Raw genomic sequence first — 6,324 nt, 5'->3', positions numbered from 1 at the left:
TTTATTGCGAAATCAACAACATAGAAGCGGTATTAGGTTACCAGATGACTTCGACAGGGTTTAAAGGAGTGCATCGTCATGGCGGAGCGGGACGAGTTTCGAAGAGAGTGACGTCACGTACAAAGGGTGAGTAGCTAACAGCTATTTTTTAAATAAACAATATAAGGTGACAATTAAAATCCATTTATTTTATAAAAAAATAAATATCCAATAATAAAAATTTAGGAGATTGAATAGGATCAGGTTCAGTGTGTCACGTGAAGCTTTTAAAACATTTTATTACAGTTCAGGGTAAGCTAATGCTACTAGAAGCTACTGCTAGCACAACTAGTGACAAAAGGCTAAAAACAATACTGCATTGTTGTATCATAACATTATAATGGAGGAGATTAAAACATAAGCATCTAGGGTGATTTGACGTTAAAATGTTTTATTATTAAAGGTTTTACTGTTTTGAGGTTAAATGTAAGCTAGCTGTTTCAATAGCATTGATTTTAGAGGAAAATGTTCTGTCATAGTTCTTTTTTCATCAAATTACTCAAAAACAAATGTTTTAAATTTGATTTTTGCCAAGAGAAAAGCAAACTTAAACTTAAAATGATTATGTTTGTCTTAGCTATTCCTTCCAGGTGATGGCAGATTTTGCACAGATCGGTGTAGAAATAGAATAAAAGCAAATCATCACAAATGAATGACATGAAGGCACTCTGGGATGTTGCACAAGCTGTTTTCCACAGAGTTGAACCACAGCCACTGTCAGCAGTGTACAAAACATCCATTCACACTTACAGTGGCCGCAGAAACAAACACTTACAAAGATAAACATAAGCATCTAAGATAAACGATCCACAGGTCGGCATCAAGGCTTCACAAAGCAACCCACATCTGTGTTTCACTCATGTTGGTTTCTCCATTTGCAAGGTAAAGACATTAAAGCATTAGATTTTTTTCAAAAACAAGCCTGAACCCGGAGTGCTTTCCCCATCTGGAAGCAGTAGAGGGCTTGTCTAAAAGATAAAAATGATATGAACGGCTGCTGGCAACTCAAATGTCCAGTCTGGGATCAATTACATAGACAGGACTGAGAGAAAGAGGAGGAAGTACAGATTCTATATCGACCACAAACACCCACACAAACTTTAAAAAAATTAAAAAAAAACTGGTGCCTGATGCGATGCTGGTGCTCCGTTCCTGGTGTCTGGTTATGGATTGGCTGGGACCGCATGCTGCCACATTCCCACCCGACTCGCACTCGGCGTTTAACAAGCGACTGATGGCGGTTCCAGATGAGGCCGCCGTCGGCCAGCTGCTCTGGAGGGATTTCTGCAGGGATCAATAGGATAAACTGGCTGTCTATTATCCAGGTCAGATTTACACTGCAGCAAAGACAGAGTTATACTTACTGCAAAAACAGAAAATATCACAATGAGTTTTTGATCTAGTTTCTTCTCCAAATATCTCAGTTCACTTGAAATAAGACAAAACTAACTTAAAAGTTGCTGTCCATCCAGACATATTAGCTTGTTTTAAGTAAATACTTCCTTAATATCAATTTTAGAAAAAAAAATACTAGTTTTGATTAGATTGGATTTGACTTGATATTGTCAAGTGTGAAACACATAATACACTGCAAAAACACAAATCTTACCTGGTATTTTTGTCTAGTTTTAGTGCAAATATCTCAGTACCCTTGAAATAAGACAAAACTAACTTACAAGTATTTTTTTCAATTTTAGAAAAAAAATACTAGTTTTGAATAGATTGGATTTGACTTGATTATTTTTTACAGTGTTAAGCACATTATTCACTGCAAAAACACAAAATCTTACTAGGTATTTTTGTTTAGTTTCTAGTCAAAATATTTCTTCCACTTGAAATAAGACAAAAAGCTCAGTATTAAAGACTTATTTACTTTAAAAAACGCTCCTTTTATCTTGCTGAAAAGTTTCTTGTAAGTTAGTTTTGTCTTATTTCAAGTTTACTGAAACATTTACACTAAAACTAGACAAAAACACCTGGCATGATTTTGTGTTTTTGCAGTGCACCCTATATTTATATTTGGTGTCTACATATTTTGAGCATTTCTGCACCACTAGACACATCTGCCTTGCAGTCGTAACGAAATGCATCATGGGACGTTTAAGGCCCAGAAGGAGGAGGGTCAGGCTGGAATGAATATGAATAAAGTAAAAACAGACAGGCCGACCAGGAGGGGCGAGAGTGGGACCGAGACAAAGGAATTTAATAAGATCCAGACCTCTTTGAGCTCTCACTGTTTTAAAAGACGACTCTGCCGTACAGCTACGCTCTCCGTCTCACTGCGAGACCCGAGCTGGCGGCCGCAGCTTTGTAAAAGGTCAAAACGACACCTCCAGAGCTCATAACCAATTCATAAATGGAGCTGGACTTCACCTCAAGTGGCCCCAGTAAACTTCACAGACAGGGCCTGCTCTGTCTGCCCAGAGAAAAGGGTTATGTTTTCTCATGTGGACACTATTTTCACCAGATTGTTATGATGTGAAATTAGAAATTACACCTAAAAACGACCTAAAGGTTTAATTTGTTGTAAGAAAATGTAGAAAAATACCTATGAAATGGCTTTTCATGCCCAAAAGTGTATCGATTTTTCATTTGTAGTAAAAAATCAGTTCGTTGATCGTCTCAGTCCTGTAGACCGTCTGTGGAGCTACATTGGGGCCATGAAGGTTGTTCAAAAGGGAAAAAATTGAAAGTGTAAAAAAAAATTGAATCTGAAAAAAAAAGATTTGAAACTGAAAAAAATATTTGAAAGATAAAATTGTAGAATCTGGAAAAAATGTTTAACTGAAAATATATATATTTGAAACTGGAAAAAAAAGTTACCTAAAAAAATTTAATTTAAGCTGATAAAAGTTTTGAGACTGAAGAAAATTTAAACTGGAAAGAAATTTGAAACTAAAGAGAAAAGATTTGAATCTGAAAAACAAGTTTTAAACTGAAAATAATAAACTGAAACATAATAACTTGAATTTAATTCAAATCGTTTTTCTTTCCTTTTTTTTTATTAATCAAACTTTATGGCCCTAGTTTAGTTCCAGAGCTGACTTCACACACCCAGGTTCTCTGGTTTTATCAGGGCTGCTTCTGGTTGACAGAAGAATTGGCAGAAAAACGGGAGGAGCTGTCAGTTAGTTGTTGCCATGGCAACTGTCAAGAGCAGCGTAACAGAGCTTACCAATAAATACCAGAAAACTTTTTGACAAAGTGAAATGAATTTGAAGAATAAATAAAGACTTTTTAACAACTTTACATCTATAATTTTGTAAACACAAAACCCTGTTGTCTTAGCTTTTGGGGTTTTCAGTTGCAAACAAGACAAAGTAAAAGACTTTTTACCATGGTATAGTTTAAATAATCTACTGGTAGTACTTTTTCATCATTATTAAGGAATTGTTTACTTAAAATAAGCTCCAATATCTTTCTGAAAAGTTACTTTTAAGTTTGTTTTGTCTTATTTCAAGTGTACTAATATATTGGCACTAGAAACTGAACTTCTTGGTATCAAGACTTTGATTTTGCAGTGCATTCTTCGGTACTAAGCTAATATGTTTTTCTTGACTGATTTAATTTTAAATGTGTAAAACAGCGTAAAAACCTGAAATCCCTCACACATTATTTTTTTCATCTTTAAGGAAAACACTGAAATAGTTTTTCCTACTTTTATTTTCTGATGTTTTGGTGAAAAATGGCAAGCTTCATTAAAATTCATCAGAGAAACTTTACTGCCATCTACTGGCAGTTCTAATTCTCTACAATCAAATGTCTGCAGTTTCTTTTCCCCTGCATTTGTTGACATTTACTGCATTTTTTTTTTTTTTTTTTTACAATTTCCAAACCTTTTTTACAGACTTGTTTTATTTAGAAATGGTAAAAATTAGCTAATTAAGAAACCAACACTGGCAAGTCTGTGTGTTTAGGTATGGTGTAAGGAGTAAATGATTTCATTAAAATGCACCATCTACAGTCCAAAATTCTTCATAAGCCCTGCTAGATTTAGATTTTAAATGTATTTTTGTTTGACCAAGAAATAATATAGCTTTAATTTAAACAAAGGAGTGTTAAAAATGATTTATGACACTTTCTCAGTAATAATAAAACATTTTTATTGGTATTTATATTAATCAATCCCTTATTATAATTGCCAACCAGCTTTCTGCATGTTTCAACTTGTCTTTTGATTATTTATTCTTGAAGGTCAAAGGTCTCCTCGTCATCACCTTAATTTTTAACTCCCTTCACAGATCATTCTATCAAATTCAAATATCGGTTTATGAACGAAATAGAAACGCTTATTTTGAAAATCACGAGTCATGTGATCAACAACCGGATGTTACTACTGGCGGAAATTAAATGACGCGTCATATTTTTAATAGCTTGTCGGGTGACCAAACTTATTAATCACGTGTGATAATAATTATGTTTCTTATGTAATGGAATTTCTGAATACAGTTACCACATGATGCCACATTTCCTGCTTCCGGTTACCCCGCCGCCATTGGAAGCAGCTTTCCACTTAATTGAAAACTGCGACGTTTGGATATTGTTGGATTCCAGGGTGTAAAAACCAACAGTAAAGAGGAATTTTCTTTACATCCAGTGAAGGTGAGCAAACTTTACTTCTAAATACTGAGTGTCTTGCTAATATCAGAATAACAGAAGTTGCGTAACAAGATGGCTCACTTCTGGTCCGGTCTTGTGGGAGCTACATTTCATTTCAAATGTACAAAAAAGTGTTGTTGATATTCCGCTAATGTCAAAAAAACGCAATTTTGCAATTGCATTTTTTTCCATTAGCGCAATTAAAATGAGTCATCAAAAAACATGCCATGCCATCATCCTCCAACCGCTTCCTGTCGTCGTCTTTGTCATTTCTGCCAGTAGTAACATCCTGTTGTTGATCACACGACTCACGTGATGCAACTTCAGCAAAATACTCATTTTTTTTGTGAGTAATTTGAGGGCAGAAACTTTTTTATTGAAAACGTGACTATTTGTTTCCATTAAACAAATTTATTTTCATAATTTCAATTTAAAGGTAAATGGAAGTGCAGCTTATGAGAGTTTAGCGCTCAACTGAGGAGATTAGGCAACTTGGAATGACATAACCTTTTTCAAAAACAAGTTATTGAATCCATTTCCCTCCTAATGAAACCGGAGCTTTGGTGGTTTTTTCTGGGTGGTCTTGTGATTATGTGGTTGCTGCTTTCTGTGCAGCTCCTTGATCAAAGTTTTCTTTGCTTTATTCATCACCATGTTGGCCTGAATCCAAAACATGTCGTCCATCTACAGCTCAGAAACTTCCTTTCATCATGTTCTGGCCTGGGCTGTGTGCAAGGCGTTCGCCATCTTACCCAGGTCATTATTTGGGTTGAGTCTGGTAGCATCTGGTGGTGATCAGAGCTGCGTAACCGCCATCTTAGTATTTACAACTAGGAAACGCTTTGGAGAAAATGGATACTGATGGTCCTTCCTACTTTCCTTCATTTCTTCTTTCCTTCATTCTTTCCTTTCTTTCTTTCTCTGTCCATTTCCTTTTTTAGTTTGTCAAAAAGCAAAACTCCGCCTATCGTTCTCATTTCACTTCTTACAGCAGCTCCTCCTAGTGGCCTGGAGTGACATTACACCCCATAACCCAACACAGAGGAATCAAACCGATTGATGGGTTTTCTAAGGTAAGCAGAGATCAAAAATGCTTACACTGGAAAAGAAAAGTAATTACAGTCAGAGGAACTTCTCCCTCTGTTATGAGTACCTGCAAACAAGATGGAGGTCAGAGTCCTGGGAGCAGTTTCACTCTCCGATGATGAGGCCCTTCAGGCGTCGCCATAAAAAGTGTCAACCTATTAGAGTAGAATAACGTTTCTGGCATGCGGCGGCCGCACGTAAAGCACAATTTGTTCAGATATATTAGTAATTCACCCACTCAGACTGACCTGCGCCTCCTGGGCTGACGGCGCTTCAATTATTCATCTGGAAGCAACTGCAGCTGCAAACATGGACGCCGTCATTCACTCTTCTCTTTCTTTCTTCCTTTCTTTGCTTCTTTGTTTCTTTCTTTCTTTCTTTCTTCCTCTATCCATTTGTTCCTTCCTTCTTTCCTTCCTTCCTTCCTTGCTTTCTTCCTTCCTCTCTCTTTTCCTTCCTTCCTCTCTCTTTTCTTTCCTTCCTTCCTTCCTTCCTTCCTTCCTTCCTTCCTTCCTTCCTTCCTTCCTTCCTTCCTTCCTTTCCTCCCTCGTTCATCTCTTGGTTTATTTTTCCTCCGCAGCGCCGTCTCGTTCCCTGAGG

The 6,324-nt window shown here is 36.5% G+C and overlaps 1 long non-coding RNA gene across 1 annotated transcript; it reads right to left on the bottom strand.

Moving 5' to 3' along the window:
* Positions 1 to 230: 230 nt before the first annotated feature.
* Positions 231 to 6,102, bottom strand: LOC106946766 (uncharacterized). The gene is made up of 3 exons (XR_001424820.1): positions 5,973 to 6,102; positions 5,792 to 5,879; positions 231 to 1,323 (listed from the first exon to the last, which is right to left on the bottom strand). It is a non-coding gene; the product is annotated as an uncharacterized LOC106946766 (long non-coding RNA).
* Between the last annotated feature and the right edge of the window lie 222 nt (positions 6,103 to 6,324).

Source organism: Poecilia latipinna, unplaced genomic scaffold, assembly GCF_001443285.1.
Source record: "Poecilia latipinna isolate Pla-1442-1.1 unplaced genomic scaffold, P_latipinna-1.0 Scaffold205, whole genome shotgun sequence".
Lineage (NCBI taxonomy): Eukaryota > Metazoa > Chordata > Actinopteri > Cyprinodontiformes > Poeciliidae > Poecilia > Poecilia latipinna.
The sequence above is the reverse complement of the archived record's forward strand: the minus strand, read 5'-3'. Positions and strand labels throughout refer to the sequence as shown.